Source organism: Lynx rufus, unplaced genomic scaffold (assembly GCF_022079265.1).
Source record: "Lynx rufus isolate CCGP_SWC_20201006 ecotype Redwood Valley unplaced genomic scaffold, mLynRuf1.p SCAF_8, whole genome shotgun sequence".
Lineage (NCBI taxonomy): Eukaryota > Metazoa > Chordata > Mammalia > Carnivora > Felidae > Lynx > Lynx rufus.
In genome coordinates this window covers 31,643,927-31,659,363 of record NW_025814896.1, presented here as the reverse complement: position 1 = coordinate 31,659,363, position 15,437 = coordinate 31,643,927, and the positions used below count along the sequence as shown (strand labels likewise).

Here is a 15,437-nt window from a genome sequence, read left to right as displayed (position 1 = left end):
CAGTGGAGGAACGATCTAATTTTCCTGAATTCTCAGCAGTATTTTGTGCCATCACAAATTATTTTAAGTATTCTGATAGGTGTATAGTGAAATCTCATTGTGGTTTAGGCATAATTTGGGAATAGGGATCCCAGGCTGTTGTTGACTCACGAATCTCCATCAACCCAGCCGGCCTCCCCGCTCTGCCCCGCATTCACAGGGTCTCCCACTCAGGCCAGAGACACACGGAGCTCTATACATCACGGTGGCCAGGAATTGCAGGTGCCTGTCCTGACTCTCCCGGGGGCTGGGGACGGGGAGGGGAGTGCTGTCACCTTTCAACACCTTCTTTCTCCTGCACACATGGTGATGAGGTGGGCCACACTAGACTTAATTCCAGCCAATAAGAGCTCCTTCAAGATTAAATAAAATGGAAATCCCAAAGACACGTTACACACTCCCCTGCTTCTTAACATTTTATGGAAGACTCAGGATCGCTTTGTGTGCTCATCCATGCCACAAATGTTTCTTTTATACAAAACTAAGGTCCTAGTGTGGAGCATAGTATAATGTAATGGTTAAGATTACACTGGAATGCCAAAAGGAAGCCAGTCTGCTTAGGTTGAAAGCCTCAATTCCCACCTTCCAGTATATTGCCTTGGACAAAGTACCTAACTTCTCAGTGTCTCCATTTCCCCGTGTCTCATAGGATTGCCGCTGGCAGTAAGTTGGGACAATTCTTATGAATTTAGTGCAGTGCATGGCACGTAGTAAGACTCAATAAATGTTAACTATTATGATGACCATTTAAGGCCACTTCCTCTATGCAAAGCACGGCTCTTGTAGATTTACTTAAATCATCTCTTAATTCTCAGAGTGACCCCATGGAGTAAAGGGCAAATTTTCATAGGAGATGGAACTCAATCTTGGGGAGACCCTTCTATGTGCTGGACATTGTGTTAGGTGATGCAAAGAGGGAAAATTAGACACTCTCTCAGCATTGACAAGTTTGTGGAAGAGACAGTAAGAGAACAAAGCAGCGATCATCCGAGTGATGGACGAGTGTGTTTCCAGAGAACCGGTTCCAAACTAAGATTAGCCTGCTTGCAGATTGAAAATCAACACTTGCGAGACAAGCGATGGTGGAAAGAGCAGGGTTGCTTTATTCAGGAGGCCGGAAACCTGGGGAGATGCTGGACAGATGTCTCAAAGACCACCTTCCTCATCCAAGGGAAGCTGGAAGGTTTCAAAGGGGAAGGCACAGGGAAAGGGCAGGGAGCTATGTGCAGAAGAAGCAAGTGCCCAGGTCGTTAGTCATATGTGGACATGACCCTGAACAGACTTGCTGGCATCCGTGGCAGCTGTTTTCGAATGTAGTCAGGCCTTATCTTCTGGGAACATTTGGTCCTTCGCTCCTCAAGGCCAGTGGGCTGCAAATCGCAAAGTGAGTAAGTTAGTTCTGCTACAGATCAAGGGACTTAGGTTAGCAATCGAGGAGAGCATAAACGTGACGCCGGTTAACCCTCGAGACTGGGTGCAGTGCTGTTGCAGGTGTGGCAGTGAAAGCATAGAGCACCAAGTCTTTTGTGGGGTCATGGAGCCATGTGTCAACCGATCTATCCCTTCCTCCTCCTGCGATGGCCCCTCATGGCACGTCTCCGGTTTCCACAGACTTGTGTTCCTGTTTCCGGCCCTTCCGTTGCGCCTCATGTCTAGTCGTCTCTCCTGTGACAATATCACAGTGCCTTAATGACTCCGACTCTTTAATAAGTCTTGACAGGCAGTAGAGCAGGACCTCCCCACCACCTTGCCCTTCCTGTGTCGAGAGTGTCTTGACTATGCTTGGTTCTTGACTCTTCCACGCAAATTTTCAAATCAGCTTTTTGGGTTCCAGGATGACTTTATTGGAATTTTGCATGGAATTACATGGTATCCATAGCTCCGTTCTGGGGAAATGGACACATGTGTGGCATTGTATCTTCCTAGTCATAAACATATGCAATTATTTAGATATTCCTTAACGTCTTTCAGTAAAATGTCATCATTTTTCCCATGATAAATCTTGCCTTGACAAATGAAAAAATCTGAGTCTACACGGAAATCCTCCTTATCTTAATTTCCAAAATGCTCGCATAGTTAGCACTGATTTTCATTAGTAAATTGGCTGCTGCTAAAGAACTCTCTAGAAGAGCTCTTCAGCCTAAGTTCTCATCAGTGAGGAGCAAAGATGGGGAGGTAAGATCGTGCCCAGGAAGTTTTTAATCAGTTAATTTTCTCATCCACTTTGTTCAAGGGGAAAAGAAAATGCTCACTGCGTAGGCAGTGCTCCAGGACTTAAATAGGTTTTCAAAAGTTATATCCTCTCACTTTTCCAACAGACTCTTATACTCCATGTACTTGGCACCATGCTGGAAACTACTGGGACGCAGGCGGGAAATATATCGTACTTGGTCCCTGTCCCCCAAGAATTTACAATGTCCCAAGAGACAACTCACCCCTGAGTTGTTCTAAACTCACAGCCCAGAGCTGCTTCCAGTTTGTTCTTCCCATTTAGCTCAAGGCAAAGTGATGATGATGCTGAAAATATGGTTCTTCTTTATCCCCACCATATACATTAAAAAAACACTATTGCCATTTGCACCCCTTTTTCTTATTTTAGAGAGAAAGAGAAGGGGAGAGGGGCAAAGGGGGAGAGAAAGAGAGACAATCTCAAACAGGCTCCAGGCTCAGTGCAGAGCCTGACAAGGGGCTCGATCCCACAACCCTGGGATCATGACCTGAGCCAAAATCAAGAGCCTGACGCTCCACCGACTAAGCCACCCAGGCGTCCCTGAACTTTTTTAAACGGAACTAATGGTTTCCCTTTTCAGTCCACCTCTCCTTCGTAGGGAAGGAGCTGAGGGCCTCCTCAATTCACTGATTGAATTTTTTTCTTAGCATGTGTGTTTCTTGTATGATGGCAGGTAGTATTTCTATCATACACCTTTATCTCTAATTGGGGAGCAAAAGATTTTGCTTGCTGTTAAAGGAACTTTATATCAGCATCTAAGGAGATATCTTTCGGAGGAGGAAGTTTAACAAAGGGGCAGAGAGAACTTGAAATCTAGTGGCCATCTACAGCCCTGAAGAGAGGAAGACTGAAGTTCCTCCATTTGCACTGACGAAATTATAAGCCCAGAGTATGGGGTAAAGGAGAAGAGGCACATGTCCCCCCACTTGCAACTTTGCAAAGGAAAAATAATTTGAGGGGCACCTGGGTGGCTCACTGGTTAAGCATTCGACTTCAGCTCAGGTCATGATCTCGAAGTTCACAAATTCAAGCCCTGCATCGGGCTCTGTGTTGACAGCTCCGAGCTTGGATCAGTTTCTATACCTCCTTCTGTCTCTGCCCCTTCCCTGCTCTCTCTCTCTCTCTCTCTCAAAAATAAATAAAACATTAAAAAAATAATTTGAAACTATGAGATATGATTAAAGCGACAAAAAGTGTATCACACACACATTTTGTAGGCAGGTAAGTTGTGACACATAAGTTATATTTCCATTCTGCAACAACACAGAAATTGTAAACCTTTCCTCAAGGTAAAAAAGAAAACGGAAGAGCCCTTTGGCATGACTCAGCCACCTACATCATTCAGATTATGCCACCTCTACATCCCGGCACCAGCTTATGTCTTCATGTTGACACGTGTGCAGCTCTCCATTGCCAGGCTCCCACATTTCGTATTTCCCTTCAGTCACTAAATATTTAAGGCATGTTTGGCCGTGGGTTCTTTCTAGCACTGCAATGTCCAATACAGTAGCCATTAGCCATATGTGACCATTTAAATTTTAATTAAATAGAATTTTTTAATGTTTATTTTTTCTTTATTTTGAGAGAGAGAGAGAGAGAGAGAGAATGAATGGGGGAAAGGCAAAGAGAATCCCAAGCAGGTTCCGTGCCATCAGCGTGGAGCCCAACGTGGGGCTCGATCTCACAAACCATGAGATCGTGACCTGAACCGATCTGAATCGGCCTGAATCAAGGGTCACATACTTAATGAACTGAGTCACCCAGGCACCCCTCAATTAAACAAAATTTTAAATCCAGTTCCTCGGGGGGCGCCCGGATAGCTCAGTTTGTTAAGCATCTAACTTTTGCTGTGAGATGGAGCCCTGCATCAGGCTCTGAGCTGAAGGTAGAGCCTGTTTGGGATTCTCCTTCCTCTCTCTCTCTCTCTCTCTCTCTCTCTCTCTCTGCCCCTCCCCCACTTGCACATGCATGCACACACTTTCTCTCTCTTTCTCAAAATTAATTAATTTAAACAATTCCATTCCTCAGTCACAATAACTACATTTCAAGTGCTCAGTAGCTACATATGGCTAGTGGCTACTGTATCAGACAGCAGAGATCTAGAACATTCCTTCATTATGGAAAGCTCTATAGTGTTGTTCTTAATAATTGGAAGAGCTTGAAAATCAGATTAAAACCAAACTCATTCTCTTCCCTCCCAGACTCCTCTCCTCTTTTCTCTCTCCCTCCTCTTCTACCATAGCCTATTCTTACATCTGGTTCAGAATTCCTGGAAGAGACTGGACACAAGTCTCCAGGATTTGTGAATATTAATAAATTCCTGAACTTTCCAGCAATGACCCCAAAGTTGTTATACATCAGTAAAAATACGGGAACTGTAACAAAAAAAAATTTTAAAGAATGAACTAAACAGGAAATAAATACTTAATAAATATTTTAGAAATTTAGTAATAGGTCAGGAGCCTGGGTGGCTCCGTTGGTTGAGCGTCAGACTTCAGCTCAGGTCATGATCTCATGGTTCGTGGGTTCAAGCCCAGCATCGGGCTCTCTGCTGTCAGCACAGAGCCTGCTTCAAATCCTGTCTCCCTCTCTCTCGGCCCCTCCCCTGCAGGTGGTCTCTCTCAAAAATAAATAAAAAACATGAAAAAAAAGAAGTGTATTCATAGGCCAATTGTTTATTATAATGAATAGTTCTGATTAAAATATTTGTATTAGTAGTACTTTGAATTATACATAACTCAATTCACTTTAATTTTTTTAAATGTTGACTCAACATTTTGTGTAACATAATTTGAAGGTAGGTCTGTTTCTTTTATTTTTTAATTTTTTTTTAAGTTTACTTATTTATTTTGAGAGAGTGAGCGAGAGCTGGGTAGGGGCAGAGAGAGAGAGGGGAAGAGAGAGATTCCCAAGCAGGTTCCAGGCTCTGAGCTGTCAGTACACCGTCTGATGCAGGGCCCGAACCCATGAACCTTTAGATCATGACCTGAGCCGAAGTCAGACACTTAACTGACTGAGCCATCCAGACGCCCCATAGGTCTGTTTCTTTTAACACTTCCTTTTGATATCTCTTGTAATCGAAAAATATTCCTCATAAGAAGTAAATGTAGTAAGGACATCATTGGGTATGCTCTCCTAAATTGTGATACTTCTTTTTCTCTCTTCCACCAACAATTATGGTGACATGTAGACAGTAAATCACTATGTTCCCTGATGTTTTTGCAGACTAATCAGAGGGTGCCATATTCTCATATATATTAACAAAGTATTTCATTTCAAAACCTACTGAAATACTTCATTTGGAAGCTTTTAAACAGCCCAACCATTCTGTTCCCAAGTTTCCCCCCCCCCATTTTTTATTGTGGTAAAAAACACATAACATAAAATTTACCATGTTAACCATTTTTAAGTGTATTATTCAGGAGTATTAAGTTTATTCACATTGTTGTGAATGGATCTCCAGAATTTTTTATCTTGTAGATATGAAACTCTATACTCATTAACTCTTCTTTTCCCCTCTCCCCTACTCCTGGGAATGACCTTTCTACTTTCTGTCTCTGAATTTGACTACTCTAGATACCCCATATAAGTAAAATCATGCCATATTTGTCTTTCATGACTTGCATAAAGTCCTCAAGGTATATCCTTGTTGTAGCATGTGATAGGATTTCTTTCCTTTTTAAAAAAAAAAATTTTGTTAATGTTTATTTTTGAGAGAGAGACAGAGAGACAGAATGTGAACGGGGAGGGACAGAGTGAGAGGGAGACACAGGATCCGAAGCAGGCTCCAGGCTCTGAGCTGTCAGAACAGAGCCCGATGTGAGTCTCGAACTCACAAACCATGAGATCATGACCTAAGCCAAAGTCAGACGCTTAACCAGCTGAGCCATCCAGATGTCCCAGGATTTCTTTCCTTCCTAAGACTGAATAATGTGTGTGTGTGTGTGTGTGTGTGTGTGTGTGTGTGTGTGTATCTCACATTTTGTTTATCCATTCAATTGTCATTGGATGTTTGGGTTGCTTCTGTCTCTTACTATTGTGAACAGTGCTGCTGTGAACATGAGTGTGCAAATATCTCTTCAAGATTCTGATTTCAATTATTCTAGATATACACTCAGAAATGGGGTTGCTACCTCGTATGATAGTTCTGTGTTTAATTTTCTGAGGAATCTCCGGACTGTTCTCCATAGCAGTGGGACTAGCTTACAATCGCACCCTCTGTGCACTAGGGTTCTAATTTTTCCACATCCTCACCAACATTTACTATTTTCTAGTGTTGTTTTTCATAGTGGACATCTGAATGGGTGTGAGGTGATACTTCATTGTGGTTTTGATTCACGTTTCTCTGATGATTTGTGACATTGGCATCTTTTAATATGCCTGTTGACCATCTATATTATCTTTAGAGAAATATTTATTCTCAGTTGGGTGATTTGAATTTTTGTTGTTGAGTTGGAAGCGTTCTTTATATATTCTGAATATTAGCCCCTTATCAAGTATATGTTTTGCATATATTTCCTCCCATTCCATAGGCTGTGTCCTTTGATGCACAAAAGTTTTTAAGGTTGATGTAGTCACATTTGTCTATTTTTGCTTCTGTTGTCTGTGTTTTGGGTGTCATAACCAAGAAATAATTGCCAATCTCATGAGCTTTTCATCTATGTTTTCTTCCAGGAGTTTTACAGTTTTAGGTCTTAAATTTAGATCTTTAATCAATTTTGAGTTAATTTTTGTCTATGGTGTAAGCTAAAGTCCAACTTTATACTTTTACATGTGGATATCCAGTTTTCCCGACACCATTTGTTGCAAAGACTGTCTTTCCCCCATTGAGTGGTCTTGGCATCTTTGTTGAACATCATTTGACCATATACACAAAGGCTTATTTCTTGGCTTTCTATTCTATTCCATTCTTCTATTTGTGTTAATGCCGATACTACACCGTTTTGATTATTGTAGCTTTGTAATGTGTTTTGAAATCAAGAAGTGTGAGTCCTCCAACTTTGTTCCTTTTCAAAATTGTTTCGGCTATGCTGAGTTTCTTGAGATTCTATATGAATTTAGAATGTATTTTTCTATTTCTATGAGAAATGTCATTGGGATTTTGATAGGGAGTGCACTGAATTTGTAGGTTGCTTTGGGTAGAATTGATATCTTAACAATGTCAAGTCTTCTGTCCATGAATACAAGATCTCTTTCCACTTATTCATCTTCTTTAATTTCTTTCAATAAGTTTTATGGGGCACCTGGGTGGCTCAGTTAAGTGTCCAACTCTTGGTTTCAGCTCAGGTCATGATCTCATGGTTTGTGAGCTCGAGCCCCGTGTTGGACTCTGTACTCCAGTGCAGAGTCTGCCTGGGATTCTCTCTCTCCCTTTGTCTCTACCCCTCCCCTGCTCTCTCTCTGTCTAAAAAATAAATAAATTGTAAAAAATAAAAAATAATAATGTGTTGTAGTCTTTAGGATAGGAGGCTTTCACCTCCTTGGTTAAGTTTATTCCTAAGTATTTTCTTCTTTTTATTGCTATTGTAAATGAAATTATTTTCTCAATTTCCTTTTTGGGTTGGTCAATTGTTTTTCCCCCAATTTTAAAAAGTAAGGCAGGAGGTAGACGACCCACTTGTTTTTCTTTGATCAGTAAAATATAAACTTTCAAAATGTTCTCTCCATATATTTTATTCCAGAAAAGTATTTGCTTTCTTTCTCAATGCTGAACCATCATTTTCACCTTGGTGGTAGATGTTTTGTTTTGTTTTGTTTTGTTTTTTTACTAATTTTGTTTATTATAAAATTTTTATTACGAACATTTTCAAACATATGGAAAAATAGAAAAAAATAGTGTAATGACCTCCCATATATGCATTACCTAAACTTAACCATTCTTAACATTTTGCCAGATTTGCTTCCTATTTTTTGCCAAAGCATTTATAATAAATTACAGACATGACATTTTACTTCATAACACTTTCATATTTCTATTTTCTAAAAATAAGGACTTTTCTTCCATAACCCTATACCACTCTACCTAACAAAACGAACAATAATTCTTTCATGTCACCTGGTACCCGATCCGTATTCAGATCTCTCCAATTGTTGCCATAACGTCTTTTGCAGCTGGTCCATCTGAGCCAAGATCCACACAAGGACCACACATTGCATTTGGTTAGTAGGTCTCTCAAGTCCCTCTGAATCCAAAGACAGCTGGACAGCACTAGGTTCAGGAATGTGTCTGGACAAGGCTGTTAGTCTGGAGAAGCAAAGGGGACACAGAAGGCTGTGTTCATGGCGGAGGGTATTGGGACCTATAATAATATTTCATATCATAAACTCCAAGAGTGATGAAGTGCCTCTGGCTCCAGTGCAAAATTATGGAAGTCTGGAGCCAAAGAGGCTTCCAGAAGGTCTGTTGGAATCCTTACTTGATCAGATTCTGTCATCTGACAATGTGTATCTCTGGGAGAAGATTTCGTGCACAATTTTACTTCTCTGTATGGCTCAGTTAATGTTTCTAATCTCTTTGCAGTGAATTCTGACGACACCAACTTCCTTCCCCATCCACGAGATAAGCGAGTCTTGCTGATTTACTCTTGTCCTTCTGCCAGTCTGACCCTCCACCATCACTTGTCAATTCTATTGATAGTTATTTGTCTTCCCAGAATAGGCTCCCAAATTTGAAACACTAGCCTTGTTTTAGAGGAAAACTGTGTAACTTACTTTTAAATTAGATGCCCTTTAACAAACGTTGCCACCAGATAACCCATGAATTCTCGTGTGGTCTAATGATTTTTATGCTCATCCTCTTAGAAACTTCCTTATTCAGCAAGCTATGTCAGTGGAGCACTTCTGATTTCCACCTCTTTGCTGCAATACCTAGCCTCTGAAACAATGGTGGATGTGTTTTTTATGGGATGTTCAAGACCCTCACACCAAAATCCTTTCTGATCCCTTCTTAAAACAAAGCAGATGATCCTTGCTGGCTACAGGTTTTTTGGGCTTTCCTTTTCATCAAACACTGGTTTTATTCAAAAACTCATTACTGCTGAGACTCTCTGTCTAGTTCATCTTTTCTTTCATGGCTCATTAAAAACATCTCTTGCATTTTATTGCCGCCAGAACCTAACAAGCACTTTATACCCTGGGACACGTTAGGAAGAGCTCTCTGTACTTGTACCAAACTGCACTGCCAACTTCTCACCTGAGTCCTTTGTTTTCACATTCTCCAAATCTCCAGACGCATTTTCTAGGTGTCCTCCATTGATTTTCTGACCAAGGACCGCACCGTAACTTTGCTACCATCTTGTTTTTGTTTATTCTTTCAATTGTTTTTATTCCAGGAGGATGAGACGTTTTACACAAGGGCATGGAGCCTGCCATCTTTGCACTCCTAGATGGGAAATATTAAAAGTGATAGAAAATATTAAAAGTGGCTTTCCACTTGTCGGGAAGTTTCACAATATTTTGTCGAGTTCTGAATCCCGTTGCCCATGATTTCAAAAACAAAGCAATGAAAAAGTGGAGAGCTTTGGATTAGGGCCTACCCTACTCCAGTGTTACTTCATCCTAATTACATCTACAACGACCCTATTTCCAAGTAAGGCCATCTTCTGAGGTCTCAGGGGTTATGACTTCAACATATTCGGGGCGGGGGGGGGCACAATCCAACCCACCACAGAGCTTAGAGGAATGACTACAGACCCTCCCAGCACTAACAGCCTATGTATCTAAAAATGAGATGAACAAGGGGCACCTGGGCGGCTCAGTCAGTTAAGCATCCAACTTCAGCTCTGGTCACGATCTCATGGTTCATGAGTTTGAGCCCCACATCGGGCTCCATGATGACAGTGTGGAGCCTGCTTGGGATTCTCTCTCTCTCTCCCCCTCTTTCTCTCTGCCCCTCCCCCACTCACGTGCACACATGCTCTCTCCCTCTCTCTCAAAATAAATAAACCAAAAAAAATGAGATGAACGATGGGAAGTGCTGTCCAAGCAAGAAGCGCCACTTGGGAGAGTGATGACTACGCTTTGTGATGGTTGGTGTGGATGATGCCAACCAGAGATATTATTCTGATCTCTGCCTCTGCCATCAGATCTGGCTTTATTTGGATCTAGCCAGATTGGGTTCTGGCTGCTGTTGAATCAAAATGTGTAATTGCCCGTGCTAGTCATAAGAGTGCTCTATTCAGGGATATTTCCTCCCACCTGTAGAAGTGATCGATGTTCCTAATAAGAGTCAAGTGACCCTGCATGGTTAGGGAGTATCTTCTGAATCATCAAAGAACAACTAAATTGTCTTCTGAAGAATGTTCCTGTTAAATGCATTTGAATGCTTTCTTTGAAATTCAGTCTCATGATAAGTCCTTTAAAAGCAGAGGTTGAGGAGCACCTGGATGGCTCAGTTGGTTAAGAGTGTGCCTCTTGGTTTTGGTTCAAGTGTGATCTCACCCTCAGATCGAGCCCTGCGTGAAGTCTGCTTAGGATTCTCTCTCTCTCTCTCTCTCTCTCTCTCTCTCTCTCCTCTCCCCTGCCCCTCCCCTGCTCTCACGCATGCAGGCACTCTCTCTTTCAAAAAATAAAATAAAATAAAATAAAATAAATATATAAAATAAAATAAAATAAAATAAAATAAAATAAAATAAAATAAAATAACAGAGGCTAAGACAGGATTCAGGTGCACATGATTTATTGAGGGTGAATGGAGAAGAGGAGTAAGAGAAGCAGGAGGGGGGCAGGGGAAGGAGCTGAGCAGGGATGTGGTCTCAGCTGGAGTCTAGCGTCAGCCTGGTCCACAGAGAGCTCTAGAGTGTGAATGCACCACGTGATCAGTCCCACCTTAAGGCAAGGGGACTGGCCTTTTGTGCCCCTTATCAGTTGTCATTTGCAGTGGGCTGCCAGAGGGGATGCGTAACTTCTCCCAAGGAAGTTCCCAGACAAGGAAAATTCTGTGCAGATGTGAGCCACCATCTGCCAACAGTCGCAGCAAACGAGAGATGGGTACACCAGCTGGTAAAGGCTGTCTGGCATTTCTGTACACTCGGTGATGTGTATATGGGCTACAGTCACTATTGTGGGGTGAACTGTGTTACCACCACCACCACCAAATTCATACGTTGAGGTCCTAGGTTCCAGTACCTCAAAATGGAATTGTATTTGGAGATAGGGTATTTGAAAAAAGTCAGGTTAAATGAGGTCTTTAGGTGGGCCTTAATCCAATACGACTGGTGTCGTTGTAAGAGGAGATTAGGACCTAGACACTCACGGATGGAAGGCAATGTGAAGACACAGGGAGAGTCTGCAAGCCAAGGACAGAGGCCTCAGGATAATTATACTCTGGTGACGCTTTGACCTTGGACTTCTGGCCTCCAGAACTGTGAAAACATAAATTTCTGTCAGTTAAGCCACCCAGTCTGTGGTACTTTGCGATGGCAAACGAACAGTCTTATATGGCAAAAACAGTCACTCATTTATCTTCGCCAGCTCCAAAGGCCAGGATGTTGGATTCGCTTGGAAATCTCCTCTCCCAATCCTGCTAGAAACCCCTGCCATAGTGTTTCATTATCCCCAGTGCCCCGAGGCCACCAATAAAGACAAATTCATCTAACGGCTCTACCTCTGTGGAAACATACTTACATTCAGGCATCTCCTCCGTGTATTTTCCCACACCCACACCAGTGGTTTCTACAGCCAGCAAGCAGGCTTTGTTTTGCTAAAAAATTATAAATGTGAGAGTTCCCGCATTAGGGTGGTTTGAATAACAGTGGGAGAGAAAAGCTATTAGACCAGGCGCGCTCTCTGTCTTCTGTTCCCATAACATCTTCACTCTGTAATGGTGTCAAGGGATATTAAAACGTCATTGATAGACAAAGGCTTTATAACAACACCATCTTACCCAAAGGCTTATGGGTGGCTGAATTATGATGGAGAAGTTACTCAAATAGCCATCAATCTCTGCTGTGTTGTCTGGGAGAAAACATTTAGTGCTCTGATTTCACCATCTTCTCCTGAAACTTTTTGGTAAGGATTGCTGCCGGCCTGGGTATATGTCACTATTTGGAAATAAAGCTACTTCCTAATGACCTTTTCCATAAGAGGACAATGGCTAAGGAAACTGAAATTCCCACAAAAGCAATTTTGGTTCCTTCCCTCTCCCTTCCCCACACCCTTAAAGCAAATAACAATGTTGGCTCCCCGGAGTTTCTTCGGTCTTTCTTTCCTCTGTCCATTGACTGGTGGAAATACCGATGAAGAGGTGAAGTGGCAGGCTCGAGGAGGCAGGAAAGAGAGATGCATATCACGAACGAGATCCTTCAATTCTCACTCTACCCTAGAGCTGAGCTTCAGAGCTCTGTTAGGGCCAGTGGCTCAATGACTCTGGCGTTCGGCCCCAGAAGCACCAGCCAGCCTTCCTGACCTCTTGGTGCGGTTCATGGGTCCTTGGACGAAGCTGTCTGAGGCAGCTGCCCCCTACTACCCAGATGTAACCTCCAGAGTCACTTAGAATCTTCTCCTGTAACTCGGTGGGGATGGGGGGGTGGTGATTTTGCTCCCCAGGGGACATGTGACAATGTGTGTAGGCATTACTGGTTGTCACACTGTGGGGATCGGGGGGTTGCTATTAGTATCTAGTGTATAGAGGGCAGGGGTGCTGTTAAATATCCTATAATGCACAGGACATCCCCCCCCTCCCCCATCGTCCAACACGTACCTAAAAAAACAATTATCTGGACCAAAATGTCAATAACGCTAAGTTTGAGAAACCCTGTTCTAACTATTTTTCATCAGAACCCACCCCCCCGCTCCAGCCTTTCATCCTGCCTTGACCTACGTCACCCATCTATGCATCTATCATTCAGCCTATAAACATTCACCATGAGCCTTGTCTCAGCCTGGAACTGTACCATTTGCTTTCAAACACACATGGAACAGGAATGATAAAGATTTAAACTGTAGATTGGCAGCTAATAAGGGCAATCATTCAGACGGTGATTTTACTTGAAGATATGGAGGAATGTGGCGTGTGATAGATGGGCTGGGCCAGTGGGATGGCTGCTCAGCGTGGTGTTGGCAGGGCTCCCTCGTGCACTACAGTCAACTCATGGCCGATGACCTCACTCGCACATCTGCCGGGTGTCTGCCTGTTGGCAGGGACAATAACAGTCTGTTTATCATCCTGCAGTGGGCTCATTCACAGAGCAGTAGTAGTAGGGTTCCCAAGAGCACCATGAAAGGGCAAGCTCCACTGTGCTAGCATATTCCAAGCCTCTGTTTGCAACACAGAGCAAGTCACATGGCCCTGCACCAATTTCCAGGAGTGAAAAATAAACTCCACCTCTTGATGGAAGAAACCAACAAGTCACATCGCCTAGGGGTGTAGATACAAGGAGAAGAAGATCTGGAGCTATTTTGCAATCAGTTTTGCAATGAGAGTGACTCCTTAATCTTTCTTTCTGGTTCCTCTCCATGGCCAGATACTGAATTCTTCCCTTTGGCTTTGGCTAATGACCATTTCTCATTTTCACTTTAGTGAATCCTCATCCCAATCCCACGCGGGTTGGCCAGGCAGGTTCAGTTTTCCTTGTCGCTGTTTTTACTCTATACGTGCAAACCTTGAGTCCCTGCAAGACAGCGTTCTAGCCTAGGTCAAAAGCTAGTAAGTGACAGAAGTAGACCGTAATAATGACCATCATGTGTTGACTGACCACCAGATGTCAGGCGATGGACTTTCTTAATCCTCACAATAACTCTTTCATGGATCCTATTTTACAGATGGGCAAAGTGAAGTTCAGAGAAGTTAAGTAATTTGCCCAAAGTCACACAGCACATAGGGTTGAAACTCTAACCTAGGACTTAAATCCAGATTTTTCTGCTGCCAAGTTGTATCTCCATGTAACAGGGTCGTTATAAAAACAGCCTGAGCCCTTGCTGAAGCAGCAGGTAACCTCACCTCTGTAGTTAAACAGGGCAATACTATAGTTAGCTGGGGTCATCTCTGTGCTAAAATCAATTTCCCCACCATCTAAGCTGATACACAGGACAATGAAGAGCTTATAACCACAGTCAACAATGTGGTCTGATGAGACTTCTACGGGATGTCGCTGTTTCTTCATGGTGACAGAGGCCCCATGGGTGAGGAGCCTGTGCTCACTCAGGTCTATTGAACTTTTTTGTTTTTTTTTAAAGTTTATTTATTTATTTTGAGAGAGAGAGAGAGTGCACACGCATGGGGGAGAGGTAGAAACAAAGAGGGAGAGAGAGAATCCCAAGCAGGCTCTGCAGTGTCAGCACAGAGCCTGATGCAGGCGGGGTTCAAATCCATGAACCACGAGATCATGACCTGAGCTGAAGTCAAGAGTTAGACGCTTAACCGACTGAGCCACCCAGGCGCCCCTCAGGTCTACTGATGTTTGACCAGCACGCCAGCCCAGGTAAACCCTGTTAATATGAATGATAGAGCCACACCTGAGGCTGGAAGGCAACCACGAGGTGTAGTTTTGCTCAAACTATCTGCATCAACAGGATCAAAGACAATATTCTTTTTCTTGATATATTTTTCTCTTTGCAAAAAGAATATGGTCAACATAAAACACTGTGAAAACATGCCAATAGTATCTTTCCCCAAATTCCAAACCAGCCCTCCTTCCAATGTACCCATTATGAATACAGTCTTGTCTACTCTCCCTGTGGGTCTGTATATGTGATTTATGTGTGTAAGTAACTTACATGTATAATATAAGCATGTGTCTTGTGTATGGGGGTAATTTACAAATGTACCTATAATTTTTATTTGCCCGTGCAATGTATCAAAATGAGGAGTTCCTGTACATTCTGCCTTGTAGTTTGTAATCTGTTGTGAGCACTTACCCCTGTATGTCAATATTCTTTAGAACATGACTATAAGGGCTATGACATGTCATCACACCTTGATCATCTATCTAGCTGGACCCCGGGGTTGGATGTCTAGAGGGACAGACTTATAACCAGTTGAGTTTTGGGATTTGGGGCCCCTTATCATTGAGGCAAAGAGGTCTGGGGTGACCAAATGGAGATGAGGATGAGAAAATAGGCAAAAGCCTCTCTCCACGCCTCCTTCTCCCAGAACCCCACACAGGGGCCCACAGTCCTTGAGTTCATTAGAAATGCCTGGGGGAAGCACAAGTGATAGAAGCACATTACA

The 15,437-nt window shown here is 42.7% G+C and overlaps 1 long non-coding RNA gene across 1 annotated transcript; it reads right to left on the bottom strand.

Annotated features, from left to right (window-relative positions):
- Positions 1-1,126: 1,126 nt before the first annotated feature.
- LOC124503612 (uncharacterized) lies at positions 1,127-12,613 on the bottom strand. The gene is made up of 4 exons (XR_006960224.1): positions 11,523-12,613; positions 9,462-9,650; positions 8,325-8,513; positions 1,127-1,409 (listed from the first exon to the last, which is right to left on the bottom strand). It is a non-coding gene; the product is annotated as an uncharacterized LOC124503612 (long non-coding RNA).
- Between the last annotated feature and the right edge of the window lie 2,824 nt (positions 12,614-15,437).